Source organism: Silurus meridionalis, chromosome 4 (genome assembly GCF_014805685.1).
Source record: "Silurus meridionalis isolate SWU-2019-XX chromosome 4, ASM1480568v1, whole genome shotgun sequence".
Taxonomy (NCBI): Eukaryota; Metazoa; Chordata; class Actinopteri; order Siluriformes; family Siluridae; genus Silurus; species Silurus meridionalis.
The window spans coordinates 5,901,199-5,916,909 of record NC_060887.1 but is presented as its reverse complement, the minus strand read 5'-3'; the positions used below and the strand labels follow the sequence as shown (position 1 = coordinate 5,916,909).

The 15,711-nt window shown below is 40.1% G+C and overlaps 1 protein-coding gene across 1 annotated transcript in view; it reads left to right on the top strand.

The window, feature by feature from the left end:
- The window catches only part of LOC124384871, a 169,343-nt gene that overhangs the window by 133,092 nt on the left and 20,540 nt on the right, over positions 1-15,711 (top strand). The window lies entirely within an intron of this gene.

Genomic DNA, 15,711 nt, shown 5'->3' with positions numbered 1-15,711 from the left:
ACACATTATGACGCGTCCACTGCAAAAAATATCCGTCGAAATAAAGAAATAAAAGCATGATTTAAGAAGAAACTCTACAGACTAGAAACAAGTCAAGTGATTTGCCAGTGCAGTAAAATAATTACACTTGGTAAGATTTCTTGAAATAAGAAGTGATTAAAGCGATGCTGCAGCACTCGTGTGTCTGTTTTCTGAAGCAGCTTCTGCACCTGACGCACAGCACGAGGACTCGACTTCTTTGATGGACCCTTGTGAGGTCTGTTCTGAGTGGAACACGTCTTGGAAAACCTCTTTATGACCCGGACCACTGTACTGTAACTCAGTGTCAGGATGTTACTGATCTTCTTATCGCCTCGGCATCATGGTGGAGTCTCCTGTCATCAGAGAGTCTTTACCATGAGGTGCCGTGTAGAACATCCAGTGGTCAGTATGAGAGAATTGAATAACAGAATATAAGATTTTTATTTTGTTATTTAAAGAGAAGTTTAAATAACATTGGATTTTTTTTTTATTTGATGAATTTTGATTTCATTAATTTTTTCATTCATGTATTTTTGCTCTTGTTGTGAAGTGAAGTTTGTGTCATTGCTGCTACACTGTGCATCTGAACGATCACGACTCAAATCTCACAATAAACTTTAGGGTTTTATCACATTTTCTACTTTCATTCATCTGATTGTCTCCCCAGTGTCCAACTGCTCCATGGCTTTGTGTATCAGTCACCTCACAACTATAGCAAAGAGTTTTTATTATTGAGCGAGTAAATTCCAAGTGATTCAGTGCTTATGCTCAGAGACTGACCTGATTTTTTTCAACTACTGCTGAATGTTTGTTTACATTCACAATATTCAATATTATATGCACATTATATTCCACATGGATCGTAATGTACAGTGTACAAGTTGTTAATAACATTCTTGTGTATGTTTCTATTTTCTTTATAGTGATTAATCTGTAGGATAAATCATATAAATGTGGAAATCTTCATATAATAATAATCATAAAAATGTATAATTTTAGAATATAAAAATATGTTTAAATGTAGACCTTCAGGTACTAAAGCACCCTATTGCAATAAAGTATTATTATATAATATAATATATTATTATTATTATTATTAATATTATTTATATTATAATGACAAACTGTGTTTATAAAATTAATTTAAAATAAGGCTGTAATACTGCACTGTATTTAACTGCCCGAAACAGTTTTATTCTAGTTTTAAACATATTGATAGTTTTTTTTTATTTATTTTTTGTTGTATTTTGATGTTTTCAATTTCACTTCAGTAAATTATGACTTTAGGTTTTTAATTTATTACCCAGTAAAAGCCTTGATATTTATAAATGTGTATTTAAAACACAGATATTTAAAAAAGAATAATACATCAAAAGATCTAATATCTACCAAACTACAAAAATCACTCAGTGTTGATTTGAGGTTTTTGGACATTTATTCCAGCTCATAAATCCTATAAAACATGCAGCATTAAACATGAACTTCCAGCAGATGAACATCTCATAATACTGTCTGGAAGTGAGAAATGTACAGGTTGTTTTTACTCCATACACATGAACTTACTTTGATCAGAAACACAATCATACTCCAAATCAATTAATCAATAAAGTCAATAAAAGAATCCCAAACTGCTGTGTGTCTTGTCCTCGCTGTTAATGACGTCATTAGAGCTCCACTACTTCTAATTACCTGCTGTGACAGTGAGCTCTAATACACATCACACTGCCACCTACTGGTCATTTATGATTCTGCAACATTCATAGAGTCACTCCGGTCAACTTCCGGTTCTCAACTCGGATTCACTCGCTTTATACACAGTTTACAGCCGTTTTATCTTATTTATGACTGTAATATCGCTCTTCTCTCAGGAACAACAGAAAAGCTGTGAAGACATGATATTTTATCCGCTCTTTACCTCTGTAATGTGCGCATGCGCATAGTGTCAGGTTAAGAGAGACCGGGTTACGTCACAGACGGAGGGCGGGGCATCTCTCTGTGACGTCACAGTAAGGCAACCTCTATAATTGGGAACGCGTCTCTGTTTCTCTCATTTCCAAGGTTTTTGTGTGTGAGTAAAGAGGCATAAACATGGAGCACTTCAGAAGGTTAAGAGAATTTTTTCAAAGCAGAAGAACAAAGAAAACTAAGCAGATTGCTGAAATGAAGGAGAAGCTGGAACACATGGAGAAAGTAGAGAAAGACTTGGATGCATTTTCTCTTCTAATGATAGAGAAGATAACAGAAGAGAAAGAAGAGAAAGCCATTCTGCTACAGACGGTGCAAAAGCTGGAGGCTACTTTGGCTTCTGAGCGAAAGCAGCAGGAACAGGACATAACTGAGAGAAGCCAGAGCTGGGCGAGAGAACAAAAACAACTGGAGGAACGTGTTGCTCAGCTTGAGTTTATTTTGGAGCAGACCACCATGGAGCTCCAGTCTTCCTGAAAATCCATAAGGAACTGGAGAAAACTGTAGAAGGTGAGAGAGAGAGCTGGAAGAGAGAACAAAAACAACTGGAGGAACGTGTTGCTCAGCTTCAGCTCACTTTGGAACAGACCACCATGGAGCTCCAGGATACTCAGAATCACTGTGAGAAAGTAAAAAATAGTGCAGAGCAGGAGAGAGATCATTTGATCAGAGAGAAAGAGCGACTGGAGGAACGTGTTGCTCAGTTTGAGCCCACGTTGGATTTTGAGGAAAAACAAGAGGACGAAGAGAGAAAACTAAACTTGACATAGAGGAGAGGAACAACTTACAGCTTCAGACCAACAGGGGGCTCCAGGACACCCAGAATCTCTGTGAGGAAGAAAAGAAGACTTCAGAGAATAAAACAGATCATTATATGAGAGTCCGAGAGCGATGGGAGGAAATTGTTGCTCAGCTGAGACAAGAAAACATTCAAAAGAAAAGGAGAAATAGAAAAAAGAAGGCGACAAGAGAAACAGAGAGTCTGAACATGCCTTTTCCTCTTTCTGTTTCTCTTATGGCTATTTATGATAGTTTTACACTTATAGTCAATAGTATAAAGCTGAGTGTAAAGCTATTGTATCTTGTAGATCGTCTCGTCTTTTAATCATTTTTTATTTCTGTCTTTTCAAAAACTTTTTTTAATCTTTTTTTAAATCTTGATTTTAATCTTTTTCTACAAAGAGTCACAATAAACACTAATAACAACCATTATTTTTGTCTTCCTTACAAACGCTGTATGACCTCCTCATGGATTCTTCCACTTAGTTTATATCGCTCTTGTGGGGCAGGGGGCTGTGGCTCGGGGTCATAATGCTGAGGGGGAGGGAGGTCAGGAGGGAGAGGGGAAACTGGTCCTCAGTGCCACATTGTGCAAAACACCACACACCCTGATAATCTTACACACTTTTTCACTTTTGATTTTTATTATATGAAATATTTTATATTCTTTATTTGATAGTGTTTAAATTATTAATACAGTGGAACCCGGTTATGTCGATGTCCTAGGGGGTCGCCAAAAAGCATCGAGGTAACCGATGATCGAGATAAACGAAAATCAAAATGGCGGCAATATATTAACGTGCTTGAAATTTCTTTATGTACATGATGTGCGTTAATAAATGAGAATGTGCATGCACGTGTTTTTGAAGGTTTTTTTTACACAACAGCGTTGCCGTGATTTGTTTGATGAAGGCATGCTATAAAAATACATACAGTACATGTTTATCTGTCAGGAATCCACCTGCCACGCCCCCTTCGGCCCCCTTCAGCGTGTCAGGTGTTTTCTCGGCCGCTTTCTCTGAAGCTCCCGGCTTCAATAGCGCACATATGGTGCTCGTTTATCATCATCACCAGCTTCTATTTAAACTTCCACACTCTCACTGTCCGTTATTGTTGGTATATGTTGGTTCACGGCGGTCGTTGTTATCGCTCATGTGTATCCCGGCACGCGTGCCCCACCGGCACTCTCTCAACGGCTGCTCTTTTCTTCCCAAAGCTGCGCCCCTACTAACACTACGAACACTAGCACTAACTAACAGCAGAGATTCACCAGTATACAATACAACACCTGTAGCAGCTGTAAGACTTGATTTTTCCGCCACTTCCACGAGTTCTTCTGCGGCTGCACCGAGATAACCGACGTTAAATGGCAAATTTTTCCCCCCTTGTGCTCGAGATATTAGGGTTCGACATAACTGATAAAAATGCTTAGAAAAGCATTTTATATATATATAAACAGCAGAAACAGAAAACTGAACCTCTACAAGCCCAAAGAGTCGCAGAAAATCTCTGAGGAAACAAAGATTCTTAGGTGAAGGAAGAGAAATGAGGATGGAAACCCGAGAGTGACTGGAGGAAGCTGTACAGCTGTTCAGCAATATGACTTCAGCACTAGAGAAAGAAAACCAGAGAAAGAAAAAGAGGAGATCAAGCTGGACATGTCCTACATATAATAAAGTACAAACAGTGATTATTGTAACGCAATATTTTTTATTCCTTTAAAATAAATAAATATCTTAAATATAGTGTGTGTTTTGTTTCTATTATTAAATTTTTATTGGACATCATTTAAATTTAACTCCACATGATAAAATGTTGGGAAAACGGGACAAAAGTAAATGATAATAAAATAAAGGTTTTGTTTAAACCCAATTTTACATGAACAGAAGTTAAAGTAATAAAATAAACAGTTATTGAACAGTATTCACAGCATCAGTTTAAATATTAAATCACAATAACACAGAGATTAAATCAGTTTACAATACATGAGTTCTTCATGGGTTCATCTGATCACACAATACTATAAAGTTTAGTTCCAATGCAGCCTCATAACATCATAGTTCAAGTATAACTTTTGACAACTGCAGTTAGTAGAAAACATCAGAAATTACAATTTAATAGATTCATTTAAATAATTCAGTCCATTCAGTTTGGTCAATTCTGTTCAAAATGATTCGGTTTGGTGATTTTGACTCCTTAGATTCAGTACAAGTGACTATATATATATATATATATATATATATACATCATATTATGAATCTAAGACATTTCCCACTAAAAACAACCTGTTGCCCTCTGTAGTACTGGACCCAATTCAGCACATAGATCCAGGAGCACAGCTGTAGGAATCTAAATCAGCTTATTATCCAGTCATCATCATGGACAAGAAATCATCATGGTCCCTGGAGACTCTTTTTCTCCTTAATCTTCCATTGGCGTAATCCTCCAGCAGTGCCATCATGCAGCATTACACACGGGGGTCACCACAGCATTTATGATTTATTCCAGCTCATTATGGAAAGATAAAATAAACTGATATTTGGTCCTGTGCCATGAACATAAAAGCAATAATAGCTACAGAAAAGCTCCTGCTTCCCTCTGTAGCGGTATTTAAATCCCATTTAAAATGCTTTCAGTGATTCTACATTCTGTTTCTATGAAGTGTTTTAACAGTTTGCATGTTTATTGGCTGTATGGTGCATTTAAGTGCCTTTTAGGTTAATTTATGAAGCACATCTGACTGGAAAAGACACATGTCCAAATACTTTTGACCACACAGTGTGTATCAGCTAAAAAGCAGCAGCTTCAGATCAGTCGCGTTTCCACTGGGATTCAACTCTGAAAGATCACTTTTGATTTTTATTATATGAAATATTTTATATTATATATTTGATATTATTTGTTTAGACTTTTTTTTTCTCAGCATCACTTGGATTTTCCTCCTGTAGCTCCGAGAGACGCCGTGTTCCAGGTGGAGGATGAAGACCCTCTGCCGGGATGAAGTGAACTGTACGACCCCTGGAACGGTGAGTTTCCGAGCTTTATGGATTTTATTCTCTTTAAAACACAGAGTTTATCATTTATTATTATTATAATTATTATTATTGAGAAACAAGTCACCCATAAAATCCCCAAACAGGCGGAAAGGTGATCAGGACCATCGGTACCGGAGTGAAGAGGGGAAAAGCGATGTTCCTCATTTTGTGTTTACTCCTGATCATTAGCATAAAGATCACAGACTTGCAGGAAAAAGTAAATAAATTTGACAAAAATTATAGACTGGTTATTTAGCTTGATAATTCTTAAATGCCAAAATCTTGTAATCTTCACTTCTGCACATTACTCTTCAATGCCATAGACTTAGATCCATCCTGTACTTCTTAATGATGTCCACACATCTCTGCACTGTTACTGCCTTTATATTTATCCACTGTACATATGTTTACATATTTATCATATTTATCATCATCTATCATTTATTTCCATAAATGTTGCAGTGAGCAGAAATGGACCTTTCAGCTAATGGTGTAGGAGACCAATAAACTTATAGATACCAAGAGTTTACTTATAGTTCACTACAAATCTGATATTTAGACTGAGAAGGAAAACTATTAAAGCTAAAAAATAGCTAGCTGGCTAGTTAGCTAATTTTGCTAAATAATTGTATTTCGCTTTTCATGTTGTTTCTGTATTTTGATCTACATTTACACAGTAAATGGACACTATAGGAAATAATAAAGATGTAAAACAGGTATAAATGTGGTAGTGAAATGTGTCCTAGTGTATGACTGAGTTGTTCCTCTGTGTGCTTCAGTAACTGCTGTTAAACTGAGAGGAAAGAAAATGGCTTCAGTTCAGCAGAAATGAACTGATAAACAGTGTTAGGAAAAGACAAAGTGTTCAAATATTTACTCAAATATAAATTGTGATAACTTGTTAAAATGTTTTTAATGGTTTAATAGTGGATTTATTCAGGTTTAAACACACAAGCTGGTGGTGAAGGTAATATTAGTAGAGCCTCATTGTGGATGTAAACATTAATGACTAAACCCTTAATGACTAAATCCTTCATCCTCTTCCTCATGGCTGTGTTTTAGGAGCGTGAGCAAGAACGAGAGGCTCACAGTGTCCTGAAGTCCTAGTATGAATCTATAACCCACAACAAGGAGGCGCTACAGGTAAGAATTTTTATCTGTGTGTGCGTTTAATCAAATTCTTATTGACATTTTCTCTCTCATACACTAAACATATACACAAAGTGTCTTAATGTGTGTGTAAATGTCAATAAAACCAACAGCTTTTTCTCGTTAAACTTCCAGGTCTTCTGGATGAAGCTGAGACGACATGATCATTTTACTTATGCTCACTGAATTTCTTGTGCTAATCCATGTGCTCAATTATCAAGTACAGATGTTTCAGTGAATCAGGTTCTGCCCCACATTTAATTTAAACAAAGCACTAAAGCTGCAAGAAAATACCTCAACTTCAGTTTCTGTCAAATTCCATCAAACATCACTGACTTTACTAAAGTGGATTTCAGGAAAGAAAATGAAGTGATTGAATTTTCTCTGTGATGGAGAGACATTAGACATGATTGTCATACAAAATCTTTATTTCCTTATATAAAAGTTGTTCAAAATAAAATGTAATAAAAAATGAAGATGGTGAAACAACATGCACACTAAAGTACATGAAATGTTCGTATTTCACCATCTTCCTCTATTCCTGAATCATTTTCCATTTCTTCAAGTTTCTTCAACAGATCCTCGAAGCTGTCAATATCAAACACTGGTACAGAATCCAGGATCTCTGTGCTGTTGTGGGGGTCTTCAGTATGATTCTGAGCTCCAGACTGGTTAAAAAAGCCATATTCCTCATTTAAAATGGAAAAGATGTCGTTGTTGAGCAAAGTGATTTCCTCCTCGTCCTCGAGCTGAACCTCACTGCTTGTACAGTCAGACCCATAGCAGGTGCTGTAAACAGAAGTGCACAATTTTAGCTGCATATTAAAGTAAATGAGTGGCGATTATGGCGATTATTTAAGATGCAGAGTAAAACTTCATTTGCATGTCATTCTTCTGAAACTGTTCCAATGCAGTTTACTAACTCACTTGGTCTGGCAGAAAGTCGACTCAGAAACAGAAGGGAAAAGAGGAGGATCAAAGCAGAAGTCTTTAGGAGACAGCAGTTCTTGGTGGCTAAGGCCGGGGAACTGATCACTAACTTCAGGCACGAGGTCATGGACTGGTACTTCTTCTGGCATGTTCATGACTATGTGGTGGTTTGGTTGATGATCAGGTCTCCTCTGTGAGTCACTACTCTGCAAACTGCCTTTTCTCCTTCCCTTCTTTGGAAGCGGTTTATAAACCCAATCTACATGATAGAAAAGAAGAATTTAAAGAGTAAGAAGCAACATAAAAACAATAAAAGTGTCAGAATTGATGCGTTTGTTTTGTTATTTTGCCATTTGTCTATAAAGAAAGTTCACCTACCAGGAAACAACTGTTTGTGTTCCTGTTTAAGCCTCCATGATTCAGTGTAGTAGGGTTTCTTCTGTTCTTCACTCAGTTTGTTCCACGCGATCCCAAGCTGCATGCTGATCTCTGCAGAGCTGCTATTTGGATTGGCCTTGGAAAAGATGGGACGCTGTTTCCTCGCCCAAACCATGTAGGCATTCATTGGCCTTCTGATGTTGCCTTTTTTATCTCTGCACTTGGCAACGTTAAATTTATCTACAAAATAAAAAACAAAGTTTAAGTTAAACAGAAATCATTATAAACTTCTAGTTAAAACAGTGAACAGAACAGAGTCATGCAAAACTGCACCAGTCTTAAACACACACAATGTTGTAGTACAAATATTTTATAAGTGCTGCATTACTCAGTCAGTACAAAATCATTTTATATTTCCTGCATGACAGATTGATATTTAATGTGGTTTTAGGAACTAAATGATAACTATATTTCATTGTCTCTGTACTTATTCTCTGTACAATGACAATAAAGTTAAATAAAGTTGACAGCAGGAGAAGCAGCTGTAGCTGTTACCCGTCTTATTATCTGTCATTATTTCTCCTTCTTTCTTCTGAAAGTCGCTCTTTCTGGCTGAAAAATCTTTTTTGGTGTCTTGGAGAGCGGATTGTTCAAAACATTGACGCTTATCACTAAAAACAATTAAAAACATTTCAGCTGTTTGTTTGCGCTTCATTGCTGTGGTCAGTAACAAAGTTGTCATGACAATAAAAGCACGTCCAGGGCACTATCAGAGATACCGACGTCACAAAAGAGGCGGGGCTTCAATTATTAAAATGCAGACGCGGAAGCTGAAAACGAGTGGTGTTAAGACAAGCGAAGTGGTGTGTGATTGTAAATATTACACGAGTTCCTATAGCGCTCCTCTGTTTAGACACAGTCGGGTATTAAAATATTTAGAATTATATTATTTAATAGAAAACACGTGTTTGCAGTTTGGAATGTGATTTTGATAAAAATTGTGGGGTTTAATTTGAGGTGTAATTAGTTTGTACTGCATGTGGTGACCTGTTGATGTGTTATACTTAAAGTGACCATTAGGGGGAGTAGAAGTGCATTGAAAATAGAGAATGAGAGAACACGTGATTAGCGCGTGTCAGATGTGTGTTATGAGCTATTAGAAAAGAAATCATTTATTCATGCTACCTGGCCTCGCTTCCTTCTGTTTCCTGACAACACTGCACTTTTAACAGACTTTATTTCATTTCCCTTAGATTATTCATTATACTTACCTTCTCTGAACACAAACAGATTTTGTACTTAAACACATGGTAGTATTTATAGTCTCTTATCATCCTTCAATCATAATCATCTACTTATTAAGATGTTTGTAAGCAAGAAATTATAATAAGAATAAAATAATCTGGTAAATTAATCACAAGGTAAATTAACTGTAATACATATTTTTATTGAATACAATTAGGTCCAAAAATGTATTTAAAAAAGAAAAAACATTAATGAAAGATGTGATTGATTTTGATCTGCTGCCAGTCTTTTTACAAGCACTTAGTGTTTTCTCAACTGGTCCACGACTACACCATAATATGTATGGGATTTTTATATTGATATTAAAATAAGAAACCAAACTCCTATAAAATCATCTCAGCAGTATTAAAATCAAGATTTGGTGATTTCTGTAAAAAGCTTGGTGTGGAATGGACGTCTCTGTTCACCTGTGTACAGCAGCACATGGGGAGGACAACAAATAATGACAAGAAACAAAAAGTGACAAACTTCATTTGATTTGACTTTTCCTCCATCACCCTTATAGCTGACATGCCATCATTATACACACACAATGAATGTAACACTGATTTGAGGTGATCTATGAAAAAAAAACACTTTCTATTAGTCAGTTCTATAAATGTTAGTTTTAAGACTAACGAGGCATAAAAACAATTTAAATGTTTACACGTGAGATTCGTAACACCACTTCCACAAATACAAAGTGCCCTAGTGTAACATTTGATCAGTTATCAGCAAAAACAACTTCCTCCTTTCTGCTAAATCTTGATATTCAAATCCTTGTTTAGTCAATTATTCCCTGGTTCTCCTACAGCTGATGTTCTACTGTATACACAACACATCATCTACAGGAATCTTTGATATTCCCAGACCTGAGGTGAGATACTGAAGAGGAACGAGTAAGAAGAGACTTTAAACTGTTGCTCAGAGACGAGTCCATAACATCTTCTCTTCATCTTCTTCCTCTTGATCTCTTCATCTTTTCCTTCTCCTCCTGATCCCTGGTGTTGGACAGAAATCCCTCTGTAACCTATAACATAAAGCTGTTCAAACACTATGTGCTCTGTATTTATTTCTATGTGAGGCTCATGACTGGTAGGAGACGAGCTGCTTGAGGAGACTGAGTCCTCACAGGGGACAAGCTGCTTGAGGAGACTGGGTCCTCACAGGGGACAAGCTGCTTTGAAGAGACCGAGTCCTCACAGGGGACAAGCTGCTTGAGGAGACTGAGTCCTCACAGGGGACGAGCTGCTTGAAGAGACCGAGTCCTCACAGGGGACAAGCTGCTTTGAAGAGACCGAGTCCTCACAGGGGACAAGCTGCTTGAGGAGACTGAGTCCTCACAGGGGACAAGCTGCTTGAGGAGACTGAGTCCTCACAGGGGACGAGCTGCTTGGAGGAGACTGTATAATCAAGTCAAGTCAAGTCAAGTCAAGAAGCTTTTATTGTCATTTCAACCATATATAGCTGATGCAGTATACAGTGAAACGTTTCTCCTGAACCCAGGTGCTACATAAAACAACATAAAAACAACAGTCACAGTACAGAAGAACACAGGGCCAGGAACTAAGATCCTCACATAAAGTGCATGTGCAACTGGTGCAAACAGTGCAAAAGACAACACAAGACAGTGCAAAAGACAACACAAGACAGTGCAGAACAATACAAAATACACAAAATATAAAAATAAAAGCAGCAGTAGCTCCGCCAGTAAAACTTGTCGTGACAGGATAAGGTGCACAGTAGCAGAAATGTAAACAAATATAAACAGAATTTTGCAATCCTATAATAGTGTAAAAAAAATATGGTAGCAGCAATCAAGATAAAGTGAACAGTGACCAATGGATTCACAGAATAATGTGCAAATAGAGCAAGTTCCGAGATCAGCAACAAACGGCATGTAAACATTATGCTATAATGAGAGGTGTGAATGGTGCTGAGACCTGGGTGTGTGAAGTGTATGTGTGTTGAGTCCGGTTGTGCACAGTCACTCAGTTGTGTGTAAGTGTGTGTGTGTGTGAGAGAGAGAGTTCAGTCCAGATGTTTGTTCAGGAGCCTGACGGTTATGGAAAAACTGTTACACAGTCTTGTTGTGGCGGCCAATGCTTCGGAACCGCTTTTCCTGATGGTAGGAGGGTGAAGTATGTGTGTGATGGGTGTGTGGTCGTCCACAATGCTGTTTGCTTTATGGATGCAGTGTGTGGTGTAAATGTCCATGATAGAGGGAGAGAGACTGATGATCTTCTCAGCTGTCCTCACTATCCTCTGTAGGGTCTTGCGATCCGAGACGGTGCAATTCCCAAACCAGGCAGTGATGCAGCTGCTCACGATGCTCTCGATGGTCCCTCTATAGAACATGGTCAGGATAAGATCTTTCTCAGCCTTCTCAGGAAGTAGAGACGCTGCTGGGCTTTCTTGGTGATGGAGCTGGTGTTATGACCAGGTGAGGTTATCCGCCAGATGAACACCAAGGAATTTGGTGCTCTTGACGATCTCCACTGAAGATCCATCGATGAACAGTGGAGAATAGTCACTCTGTGCTCTTCTGAAGTCAACAACCATCTCTTTGGTTTTGTCCACGTTCAGAGACAGGTTGTTGGCTCCACACCAGGCTGTTAGCCGTTGCACCTCCTCTCTGTATGCTGACTCGTCGTTCTTGCTGATTAGACCCACCACGGTCGTGTCATCAGCAAACTTGATGATATGATTCGAGCTGTGCATTGGAGCACAGTCGTGAGTCAGCAGAGTGAACAGCAGTGGACTGAGCACACAGCCCTGAGGGGCTCCAGTGCTCAGTGTGGTGGTTCTGGAGATGCTGTTCCCGATCCGGACTGACTGAGGTCTCGGTCAGGAAGTCCAGGATCCAGTTGCAGAGAGGTGTTCAGGCCCAGTAGGCTCAGCTTCTCGATCAGGTGCTGGGGAATGATTGTGTTGAATGCTGAACTGAAGTCTATGAACAGCATCCTTACATAAGAGTCCTTGTTATCCAGATGGGTGAGGGCCAGATGGAGGGTTGTGGAGATGGCATCGTCCGTGGAGCGGTTTGGACGATACGCAAACTGCATGGGGTCCAGTGCGGGTGGGAGCTGGGTCTTTATGTGCCTCATGACAAGCCTCTCAAGCACTTCATCATGATGGGTGTGAGTGCAACGGACGATAGTCATTGAGGCAGGACACAGAAGACTTCTTCGGCACAGGAATGATGGTCGTCATCTTGAGGCACGAAGGAACAGTGGCGCTGCTCAGGAGATGTTGAAGATGTCAGTGAAGACATCTGCTAGTTGTTCTGCACATTCCTGAGCACTCTGCCAGGAATGTTGTCTGGTCCAGCAGACTTCCGTGGGTTAACTCTGCATAGAGTTTTCCTCACTTCAGCTGTGGTTAGACAGAGCACCTGGTCACTGGGAGGAGGGATCGTCTTCCTCGCCACCACGTTGTTCTGCACCTCGAACCGGGCGAGTCATTCAGCGCATCTGGAAGGGAGGCGCCACGGTCACAAGCAGGTGATGTGGTCTTGTAATTCGTGATCGCCTGGATGCCCTGCCACATGCGCCGGTGTCTCCGCTGTCCTGAAGTGGCCATGGATTCTCTTGGCGTGTGCGCCTCTCTGATAGCACGGGACAGTTTGGCCCTTGCTGTTTTAAGGCCGTCTTGTCCCCTGCTCTGAAGGCAGAGTCTCTTGTTTTAGCAGCGCACGAACCTTGGCGGTCATCCATGGCTTCTGGTTGAACGATAGTGATGGTCCTGGAGGTAGTCACGTCGTCAATGCACTTGCCGATGTAACTGGTCACTGTTGACGTGTACTCCTCCAAGTTGATGAAATCGCCATTGGTTGCAGCTTCCTGAACATGTCCCAGTCAGTGCATTCAAAACAGTCCTGGAGAGCAGACATGGATCCTGCTGGCCAGGTTCTCACTTGTTTTTAGCTGGTCTTGAACGCCTGCTGAGTGGTCTGTATGCTGGGATCAGCATAACAGAGATGTGGTCTGAGTACCGAATCATCGCTGATGTTTGTGTAAACAACATCCAGCGTGTTTTCTCCTCTGGTTGCAAAGTCCACATTCTGATAGAATTTGGGAAGCACAGTCCTGAGATTTGCATGATTAAAATCTCACTATAAACAGTCCGTCAGGGTGTGTGTTTTGAAGTTCGCTAATGGTCCCAGAGAGCACGCTGAGCGCTTCCTTAGCATTAGCGCTTAGGTGGTATGTACACCGAGCACAATAGCGGTGGTGAATTCGGGTAAATAAAAGGTCTACATCTCACAACAATAAACTCCAGCAGCGATGAGCAGTAGGTAGAAACAAGCACAGAGTTCTTACACCATTCCGTGTTGATGTAAACACACAGACCGCCGCAGTCTTACCGCACAGAGCTGCATTTCTGTCGGCACGAAACGCAGCTAGCCCGTCCAGCTGTATGGCGGCGTCCGAACTCTGTCGCTCAGCCACGCCTCAGTAAACACAAAACGCAGCAGTGTCTGTACTCACGAGTAGCTTGTTGGAGTCTGATGTAGTCTAATTTATTGTCCAGGAGCAGACATTTGCCAGCAGTAGTGATGGTAGAGCGGGCCGCTAGGGTTTGCTTTAGCCCAGCATTAGCACCCGCCGCTTCCGCTTTCTGCTTCCTTGCGCAACGCTCGATTCCCCTCCTCCGTCCGTCCTCCGCAGGCGATGCCGAGGTCTGGAGGCCTGGTTCTCGGAGCACGCCGAGGTCGCGTAGCTTCTGCCGCAGGTCGTCATTTATGGTGTTGTTTGGGTTGTTTCTGAGTTCTATCAATGTTTTTCGGTTGTACACAGGGACACCGGTTGCTCCGATGCCCATGTGTTGTGTAGGGCGGGCTACAGAATAACGTTAGCACCATTTTGGGTCCGGAGCAGCCGCTGCGAGCTACTGCCGCGCCGCCATCTTGGACACCCTAATAATTTGAATAATATCAAATATATAATATAAAATATTTCATATAATAAAAATCAAAAGTAAGATTTCAGAGTTGAATCCCAGTGGAAACGCGACTGATCCGAAGCTGCTGCTTTTCAGCTGATACACACTGTGTGGTCAAAAGTATTTGGACACTTGTCTTTTCCAGCCAGATGTGGTTCATAAATTCACATAGTTCACATGCACTTAAATGCACCATACAGCCAATTAACATGCAAACTGTGAAAAACACTTCATATAAACAGAATGTAGAATCACTGAAAGCATTTTAAATGGGATTTAAAAACCCGCTACAGAGGGAAGCAGGAGCTTTTCTGTAGCTATTATTGCTTTTATGTTCATGCCACAGGACCAAATATCAGTTTATTTGATCTTTCCATAATGAGCTGGAAAAAATCATAAATGCTGTGGTGCCAATGGAAGATTAAGAAGAGAAAATCTCCAGGGACCATGATGATTTCCTGGCCCATGATGATGACTGGCTTATAAGCTGATTTAGATTCCTACAGCTGTGCTCCTGGATCTATGTGCTAAATTAGGTCCAGTACTACAGAGGGAACACACCAGAACCATGCCATCCCCGTCCAAATACAGGTCCTCACCACTCTGGGGTTAATGACAACAGGTTGTTTCTAGTGGGAAATGGCAGACAGGGAAATACTTTATATAAATATTATATAATCAACTTTTCACAAAGACCTTCTTTAGATATAATATAATTCTATTAAATCTCATGCTATAGGTCTGGTATCTGCCCCTGAGTGTCATAATGCCTGTCATTTTGGATGTTATTATTAAGGTGGGTAGTCGATACATCAGGTTTCCCTTCACTGTGGCACACTGACCTGCTTCAGCACATGATTCCTTTATCCTGACACATAGCAGTGTAGGGAACAGACTACAGGCAGCTGCAGGACGTGATGACTGGCTTCTTGGTGACTTTAACAACATGTAGAAATTGTAAACATTGTCCTGATGTAGTCTATAATATGACAGGTGACAGAGGCTTCACCCCTCAGATGCTCCTCACCTCCTTTAATGCAGATGTGGAGCTCTGGATGTCTCAGATGGAAGACTTCTATACCACCTGGAAAATGTGTACAAGATTATCAGGGTGTGTGGTGTTTTGCCCCCTCAGCATTATGACCCCGAGCCACAGCCCCCTGCCCCACAAGATGGATATCTACAAGGTGGAAGAATCCATGAGGAGGTCATACAGCGTTTGAAA